The sequence below is a fragment of the Puma concolor genome, chromosome A2 (assembly GCF_028749965.1).
Source record: "Puma concolor isolate L17-30 chromosome A2, mPumCon1.1.hap2, whole genome shotgun sequence".
Classification (NCBI taxonomy): domain Eukaryota; kingdom Metazoa; phylum Chordata; class Mammalia; order Carnivora; family Felidae; genus Puma; species Puma concolor.
The window spans coordinates 98,990,670-99,000,821 of record NC_141668.1 but is presented as its reverse complement, the minus strand read 5'-3'; positions in this window follow the sequence as shown (position 1 = coordinate 99,000,821).

Below are 10,152 nucleotides of genomic sequence, written 5' to 3'. Positions count from 1 at the left end.
GAAATGGAGGAGAAGATGACCAAGACAGCAAGTAACCAAGGAAAAGAATTAGATCCTATGAAGGCGCGTGCACACACACACACACACACACACACACACACACACACCAAACCCACATTCACATGAATGTAAGCACATGCACAGACACCCACCTTGTGAGGCTATAAATTCAGTGTGTGGCAAAGACTGGGCAGTTTAAAATTTTTATTTCCAAAACTGAGAACATGGTATTCAATGGCAAATATTTTGAAGAAAGTATCTTGAGTTTCCTTGCATAGTATTTCTTAAGCCCTCCCTACTGTCTTTACAAGTCTGGACTCACATAATGTCGTCGTCTTGGCAGGCTGGGCCTCTGTGGCACACTCCGTGTAATCAATAAACAAACAATTAAGTGCTCTATTATGAGGGAAGCAGGGCTGGCCATTATCCAACAGGAACCTTCCCTGTCTTCTGTATTTATTAGACTTCACATTACCCTTGTTCACCATTAGGCTTAATAAAGGCTAAAATAGGTACCAAAGAATAGATTTGTTGAATACTTGATTCCAGCTTTTTTCACCATCAAAGCATCAGCTCTGAATAGGCGGAACTGTATCCAGCAGGAGCCAGAGCTGGAAGTAGCGTCTGGTGGGAGAGTTCAAGTACACAGATGTGGTCTTGGAGCAACAGAAAGCAAATGAGCTAACGTTGGACCAAACCAGATGCAGAGCCTCCAAGCCCAACCAAACAAGTGGTAAAGAGGTGGTTGTTCTGCTGAGGCAAAGTGATCCATAGGTTATTCAACCAAACAAGTGGTAATGAGGTGGTTGTTCTGCTGAGGCAAAGTGATCCATAGGTTATTCATCTGATGGTGAATTTAATAGGGCTTACACCACCCACACAACGCGCCATCTTGATTTTAACATCTCCTCTTCCCTAAGATGAGGAAATTATCTCAGCACAAGTGTTGTAAAGGGTTGCACAGAGGATGACAATCTGTCATAGACTTAGAGATGTGACATCTTGCCGGGCCCCGGGGTCTGGGGACTACTCACACCACAGGCTCATCCACTCCAATGATCACTTCACCCAGAGATAGTACAAGTCAAGGGAAGTGAGGCATTCTTTTTTTTTTTTTTTCAACGTTTATTTATTTTTGGGACAGAGAGAGACAGAGCATGAACGGGGGAGGGGCAGAGAGAGAGGGAAACACAGAATCGGAAACAGGCTCCAGGCTCTGAGCCATCAGCCCAGAGCCTGACGCGGGGCTCGAACTCACGGACCGCGAGATCGTGACCTGCTGAAGTCGGACGCTCAACCGACTGCGCCACCCAGGCGCCCTGGGAAGTGAGGCATTCTAAGCCCAAATTTGTTTTCCCAGTGCAGTTCACGCCTCCTTCTTGGTGTGAATATACCTGAGGAACCAACTTTGTTTTCAAGGGATTGCTTATTAAGCCTTGAATTGGAACAAATATTTTGAGGAATCTGTAGTACAGAACGTTGTGAACTCCCTGTTTCATCCTGGTGCTCAGCCTCCTGGAGAACCTACCGTCAGGCCCAATGGCCTATCTCACTTGACTTGAACTGTAGAATAATTGACCCACCCTTACGTGTCTTATCACACTGCCCATGAATAAGACCCCCAATCCTGGTTTGTTTTTTTTTCCTCTCTGCATTTGCTTTTTTCAGTTCAGTTTACTTTCAAGCATGTTAGAAATCCCTCTGACTGCATGTTCTATAAGCACTGAATTCTACCTTTAAGTATGAAGTCAGAGTGGCTTCTGCTTCAGGGTGGCTCCTTCCCACTTCCAGAGCAGTATTATCCTCAGATCTGGCATCTCATCAAATGTCCGGAATTCTATTGGCCTTTGGATTTGCAGTCTGAATGAAGTGAACAAATATTTGGAGAGTAAAAAGGAGAGTTATAATGAAGAAGTCATGCTGTAACTCTATTTTGAATGTGCTGTGTTAATTTTACATTGTATGCTAAAATGTTCATTATGAGCAGGGTTGTGGGCTCATGAAGGAGAGATTTCTACTGGAGAAGGATGAAAATATTGCAGCTTGAGGGACTTAATGGATGTGGGATTTCATTCCTACTCCTCAGGAAGAGAGGAGGGGTGGATCAGGGAGGAGGGAGAGTATGCTTGTGAACACGCAGGGAATAAGAATCACAAGGGAATGGAGCAGAAGTCAGTAGAATGTGGGAAAAGGAAGTAAGCCAAACTTTTCCCTTTGTTTCCACTTCTGATCTGGCAAAGGATCTGATCCATGATAAAGAAGGGGCAAAGAGAAGGGTACTTCATGTTTTCCATGAACCCAGCCATTTGTTGATAAAGATGTGAGGTAACATAATGACATTCACATGCATAATAATTGTATGCTTCAAAGAAACTGTGACCTAACAATTCCAAAAATCAATTAGGGCAAGTCATAGACCGTGTTTAATAAAATATTCAGAGGAGGAGCTTATAATGAAAAGGAACTTCTTTCTTCACCACCTTTCTCCCTCCCAAGGCCTACCCTTCAGAGCAACTACTTTTGATCCATATTATTTTTAAATTTTTTTTTTTTTAACGTTTATTTATTTTTTTGGGACAGAGAGAGACAGAGCATGAACGGGGGAGGGGCAGAGAGAGAGGGAGACACAGAATAAGAAACAGGCTCCAGGCTCTGAGCCATCAGCCCAGAGCCCGACGCAGGGCTCGAACTCACGGACCGGGAGATCGTGACCTGGCTGAAGTCGGACGCTTAACCGACTGCGCCACCCAGGCGCCCCGATCCATATTATTTTGAAACTGCTTCTATTTCTAAATAATATGATCTTGTACTGATAATTACACTTTTAATATGCTTATACAGATATTGCTAAATTTATAGACTTTTGACATTGCTTTCCAGTTACCTGTGGGATAGATGAACTTTTAGCCTTCTTAAACCTTTTATCCCCGAATGAACTTTTGATTGTTGGTTTCTCTTTTAGTACAGGCATACCTCATTTCACTGTGCTTTGCTTTATCATTGTGCCTTATAGATACTGTATATTTTACAAATTGAAGGTTTATGGCAACCCTACATCGAGCAAGTCTATCAGCGCCATTTTTTCCAACAGCATTTGCTCACTTTGTGTCTCTGTGCCACAGTCTGGTAATTCTTACAATATTTAAAACTTTTCATTATTATTATATTTGAATTGCTGCAACCTCATGACAAAACTTCAAAGTGTTCCTTGAATGGGATCTACTTCTGGTGAAGATGCTGTGAAGAGAGTTAAAATGACAACAAAGGATTTAGAATATCATATAAACTTAGTTGATAAAGCAGCAGGGTTTGAGAGAATTGATTCCAATTTTGAAACAGGGCCTACTGTGAGGAAAATGCTACCAAACAGCACTGCCTGCCATAGAGAAATTGTTCATGAAAGGAAGTCAATCGAAGCAAACTTCATTCTTGTCTTATTCTAAGAAAATTTCCACAGTCACCCCAATCTTCAGCAAAGACCACCCTGATCGGTCACCAGATGTCAACATCAGGCAATATCCTCCACCAGCAAAAACGATTATGACTCATAGACATTCAGATGATGGTTAACAATTTTTAGCAATAAAGTATTTAAGATTTTTAAAATGTTTTTTTATTTATTTTGAAAGAGAGAGAGAGAGGGAGGGAGAGAACATAAGTGGGGGAGGAGGAGAGAAAGGGAGAGAGAGAATCCCAAGCAAGCTCCATGCTGTCACCACAGAGACTGATATGGGGCTCGATCTCACAAACCATGAGATCGTGACCTGTGCCGAAATCAAGAGTCAGACATTTAACTGATTGAACCACCCAGGCTCTCCAGCAATAAAGTATTCTTTAACTAACGTGTGTGCATTGTTTGTTTAGACATAATGTTGTCACACACTTAATAGACTGCAGTGTAGCATAAACATAACTTTTATATGCACTGGGAAACCAAAAAATTTATTTGACTCACTTTATTGCGATAACTTGCTTTATTGTGGTGGGCTGGAACAGAACCAGTATATCTCTGAGGTATGCTTAAATACATTTTGTTTATCTTCTTTAATTAACTTTGAACTTTGAGATACTTGTAGATATTCATGTAGTTGTAAGAAATAACTCAGAGATCCACTTAACTCTTCCCCTATGGTAACGTCTTGCAAAGGTATAGTCCAATATCATAACCACAATACTGACATTTATACAGTCAAGAGAACAGTTCCATTATCCCCAGGAGCCCTCATGACCTTGTATAACCATACCATATCCTTCTCATCCCCTCTCCTCCATGCCTATAATTTTGTCATTTCAAGATTGTTTTATAAATGAAATTATAAGTGTTTCACCCTTTGGAATGGGCCTTTTTTTTTTTTTTTTTTCTATTGGTATAATTCTGTGAGGACTCATTCAGGTTTTGGCATGTTTCAATAGTTTGTTCTTTTTATTGTTGAATAGTATTCCAAGGTATGGGTTTCCCACACTGACTTTAGCATTCACCCACTGAAGTACCTTTGGGTAGTTTTCAGTGTTTGACCATTACGACTAATGCTTGAGCATAAATTTTCATTTCTCTGGGATAAATGCTCAAGAATGCAATTTCTGGGATGTACGGTGGTTACATGCAATTTTTTAACTGCCAAGCTCTTCCAGAGTGGCCGTACCATTTTACATTCTCCCCAGCAGTATCCGAATATTTTTTGTTTTAGCCATTTAGAAAAGTGTGTGTGACATCTCATTGTGGTTTTCATTTGTATTACTTTAATTGCTAAAGATGTAGAATATCTTTTCATGGTTTTTTTTTTTTTTTTTTTTGGCAACCTGTAGATCTTTTTTGGTGAAATATCTCTTCATATCTTTTCACGAATGTTTGAATAATATGGTTTTAATTTTTATGGCTGAGTTTGAGGGTTCTTGATACATTCTTATCCATTGTCAGAAATGTTGTTGGCAAATATTTTCTCCCAATGTGTAGTTTTTCTTTTTGTCTCCAAAGGTCTTTTACAGAACAAAAGGTTTAATCTTGAAGTGCAATTCATCAGCTTTCCCTTTTATGGATCACGTTTCTGGTGTCAAGTCTATGAACTTTTCATCTAGCCTGAGATCCTGAAGATTTTCCCTTAGCTTTTTAAAAGTTTTATAGTTTCACATTTTATGCTGTGACCTGCTTTGCATTAATTTTTGTATAAGATGTGAGGTCGAGAGTTTTTTTCTTATTTGTTTGCTTCTTTTATTTTGCCTATGGTTTGTCCAATTTGCTCCAGCAACATTTATTGAAAAGGCCATTTTTCCTCTACTGAATTGTTTTTGCACCTTTGTCAAAAATCGGTCTTGCATATCTGTACGGATCCTTTTCTGAGTTCTCTGCTCTGGTCCGTTGATCAATGGCTATGTTCCTCTGCCAATACCAAACAGACTTGATTATTACAGCTACATAGTGAGCCTGGAAAATGGGATAAGTGATTCTTCCCACTTTATTAGTTTTTCAAAAAAATTTTTTTTACGTATTCTAGTTCCTTTGCCTTTTCATATAAATTTTAGAATATTATTGTCTATATTTACAAATATTTTGGCAGAAATTGCATCAAAACTATCAATTTGAGGCTATTTGATTCCTTTGCTCTGTTGTATTCTAATCCATGACCATGCTCTCCCTCCCCATTTCTTTAGCTCTCTTTTTGCTGACATATGTAGTTTTCAGCATATACAGCCTGCACATATTGTTAGATTTATCTAAGTATTTTATTTACTTTATTTTATTTTAATGAGCTGTAACTGACATATAACATTATACGTGTTTCAGATGTACAACATAATAATTTGATAGTTAAGTGTGGTGTAAGTCTAGTTACCATCCATTAACACGCAGAGCCACACATGTTGTTCTTGTGATGAGAACTTTTAAGATCTACTATCTTGACAACGTTCAAATATGTGATACAGTGTTATTAACTACAGTCACCATGCTGTGCACTGTATACCCGGGATTTATTTATTTTGTAACTGGAAATTTGTACCTTTTGACTCCCTTCACCCATTTCACTCCCTACCTCTGACAACTACCAATATGTTCTCTGCATGCATGAGCTTGTTTTGTTTCATTTTGTTTTAGATTCTATGTATATGTGAGATTATAGGGTATTTATTTGTCTTTCTTTTTCTTTTTTAAAGTTTATTTATTTATTTTTAGAGAGACAGGGGGGTGGGGGAAAGAGGCAGAGAAAGAGAATCCCAAGCAGGTTCTGTGCTGTCAGCACAAAGCCTGATGTGGGGCTCAAAATCACAAACTGTGAGATCATGACCTGAGCGGAAGTCAAGAGTTGGATGCTCAACTGACTGAGCCACACAGGAGCTGCTGATATTTGTCCTTCTGTTTGACTTATTTGACCTAGCATAATACCCTCAAGATTCATCTATGTTGTCACAAATGGAAGGATTTCCTTCTTTTTTGCGTGGCTGGATAATACTCCATTGTATACATATTCCACATTTTCTCTATCCATTCATCCATAGCTGGACACATTGGCTGCGTCCTCATGTAAGCTATTGTAAATAATGCTGCAATAAACATGAGGGTGTAGATATATCTGCATGCTAGTGTTTTTGTTCCCTTCAGATAAAGACCCAGAAATGGAATTGCTGGATCATACAGTAGTTATATTTTTAATTTTTTGAGGAAACTCCATACTCTTTTCTATAGTGACTGCACCAATTTACATTCCTATCAACAGTGTTCAAGGGTTTCCTCTTCTCCACATCCTGGCCAACAATGTTATTGCTTGTCTTTTTGATAATGGCCAATGTAACAAGTGTGAGGTGATACTTCTTTGTGGTTTTGATTTGCATTTCTCTGATGATTAAAGATGTTGAGCACTTTTCATGGACTTGTTGGTCATCTGTATGTCTTCTTTGGAAAAATATCTAATCAGATTCACTGCCCATTTTTTAATCAAATTTTTTTCTATTGAGTTGTATGAGTTCTTTATATTTTTTGGATATTAACCCCTTATCAGATATGGTTTACAAATATTTCCTCTCATTTTTTTAAAGTTTATTTATTTACTTAGAGAGAGAGAGAGAGAGGAGTCTTCTGCAAGCTGGGGAGCAGCAGAAAGAGAGGGATAGAAAGAGAGAATCCCAAGCAGTCTCCATGCTGTCAGTGTGGAGCCTGATGCAGGGCTTGATCTCATGAATCATGAGATCATGACCTGAACCAAAATCAAGAGTCAGATACTTAACTGACTGGGTCACCCAGGCACCCCCATTATCTCCCATTTTTACATTGCCTTTTCATTTTGTTGATGGTTTCCTTTGCTTTGCAGAAGTATTTTTGTTTCATGTGGTCCCACTTGTTTATTTTTGCTGTTGTTTTGTTTGCCTTTGCTTTTGTGTCAAATACAAAAAAATCATTACCTATACCGATGTCAAAGAACTTAACTATTTTTCTTCTAGGAGTTTTGATTTCAGGTCTTATGTTCTGTCTAACCCATTTTGAGTTAATTTTTATTTATGTAGCTGGTTAATGTTTTTGCATGTGACTGTACAGTTTTTTCAACACCATTTATTGAAGAGACTGTCCTTAACTCTTGTATATTTTTGGCTGCTTTGTTATAAATTAATTGACCACATATGCAAGAGTTTATTTCTAGGTTCACTATTTGTGTCCCACTGATCTATATGTCTGTTTATATGCCAATTTGATAATGTCTTGATTACTATAGCTTTGTATTATAGTTTGAAATAAGTAAGTGTTATGCCTTCCACTTTGTTCTTCTTTCTTAAGTTTGCTCTGGCTATTTGGAAGTCTTTTGTGGTTTTATACAAATTGAGGATGATTTGTTCTCTTTCTGTGAAAAATGTCGTTGGAATTTTGATAGGGATTGCATTGGATGTGTAGATTGTTTGGGGTAGTATGGACATTTTAACAATATTAATTCTTCTGATCAATGAGCAATAATTATTTTTTCATTTGTTTTTATCTTCTTCAATTTATTTTATCGTGTTTTATCATTTTTAGTGTATAGTTTTCTCTCCTCTTTGGTTAAATTTATTCCTAGGTATTGTATTCTTTTTGATGCTATTGTAAATGGATTAAAAAAAATCTCTTTTGGATAATTTGTTTATTATTGTATCAAAATGCAAGCGATTTTTGTATATTGATTTTGTGTCCCACAACTTTATTGAAGTCATTAGTTCTAATGGTTCTTTTGGAGGAATCTTTAGGGTTTTCCTTATATAATATCATGCCATCTGCAAGTAGAGATAGTTTGATAGTTTTACTTTTTCCTTTCTGATTTGGATGTCTTTTATTTATTTTTCTTGTCCAATTGCCGTGGCTAGGACTTCCAATACTACATTGAACAAAAGTGGTGAGAGTGATCATCCTAATCTTGCTCCTGATCTTAGGGTAAAAGTTTCAGCATTTCACTCTTGATTATGGTGTTGGCTGGGGGCCTGTCACATAAGACCTTTATTATGTTAAAAGATGTTCCCTCTATGTCAATTTTTAAGAGTTTTTATAAAAAAGTAAATGCTGAATTTTGTCAAATTTTTTTCCTGCATCTATTGCAATAATTATATGATTATTTATCCTGTGTTTTGTTAAGTATTACATTGCTTGATTTGTTGATACAGAGCCATCCTTGCATCCCCAGGATAAATCTCACTTGATCATGGCAAATAAACCTTTAAATGTATTGTTGAATTCAGTTCGCTAATATTTTGAGAATTTTTGTATGTATGTTCACCAGGGATATTGGCCTATAATGTTCATCTTCTGTGGGGTCCTTTCTATTCTATTTTTTGGAAGAGTTTGGGAAGAATTGTTATTAATAATTCATTAAACATTTGGTAGAATTCACCACTGAAGCTATCTGGTCTTAGACTTGTGTTTGTTGGGGGATTTTTGATTACTGATTCAATTTCCTTATTAGTAATCTTTCTGTTCAAATTTTGTATTTATTCATGATTCAGGATTGTAGGTTGTATGTTTGGAATTATCCAATTTTTCTAGGTTGTCCAATTTGTTGGCATATAATTGTTCATAGTAGTTTTTAAGATCCCATGTATTTCCATGGTATCATTTGTAATGTTTCCTCTTTCATTTCTGGTTTTATTTGAGTCCTTTTCTTTTTTTCTGGGAGACTCTAGCTAGAGGCATGCATATTTTATTTACCTTTTAAAAAAATCCAGCTCTTAGTTTCATTGATCTTTTTTATTGTATTTCTGTCTGGATGATCTGTTCATAGATGAAAGTGGGATAGTAAAGCCCACTACTATTATTGTACTGTTGTTTATTTATCCCTTTAGATATGTTAATGTTTGCTTTATATACTTAAGTGCTCTTAGGTCAGATGCATAAATATTAACGAATGTTATATCTCTTGTGGGTTGATCCCTTTTATATTATATCATGACCTACTTTGTCTTTTATTATAGTCTTTGTCTTAAAATCTGTTCTGTCTGATATTAAGTGTAGATACTCCAGCTTTATTTTAATTTGTATGAAATCTCTTTTTCATTCCATTTACTTTCAATCTGTATGTTTTCTTAAATATGAAGTGAGTCTCTTGTAGGCAGCATATAAGTGGGTCTTGTTTTTCTCATTTATTTAGCCATTTTATGTATTTTGATTGGAGAATTTAGTCTATTTATATTTAAAGTAATTAGTGAAAGGTATGTACTTACTGCAGTTTTGCTCATTGTTTTCTGACCATTTTGTAATTCCTTTCTTTCTTTTTTTTTTCTTGCTCCCTTCCTTTGTGACTTGATGATTTTCTGTACTGGTATGCTTAGATTCCTGTCTCTTTATTTTTTGTGTATCTGCTATAGGTTTTTGCTTTGTGATTACCATGCTTACATAAAACAATTTGTAGTTATGATAGTATATTTTAAGTTGATAACAACTTAAGTTTTAATGCATTCTTTAGAATCCTTTAGCTCTACATTTTAATCACCCCCACTATATTTTATGTTTTTTTTTTAAGTTTGTTTATTTTGAGAGACAGAAAGAGTGCCAGTGAAGGATAGGAAGAGAGAGAAGGAGAGAGAGGAGAAAGAGAATCCTGATGTAGGGCTCAGTTTCATGACTGTGAGATAATGACCCAAGCCAAGATCAAGAGTTGGATGCTCAAATCGACTGAGCTACCCAGGTGCCCCTATATTTTATATTTT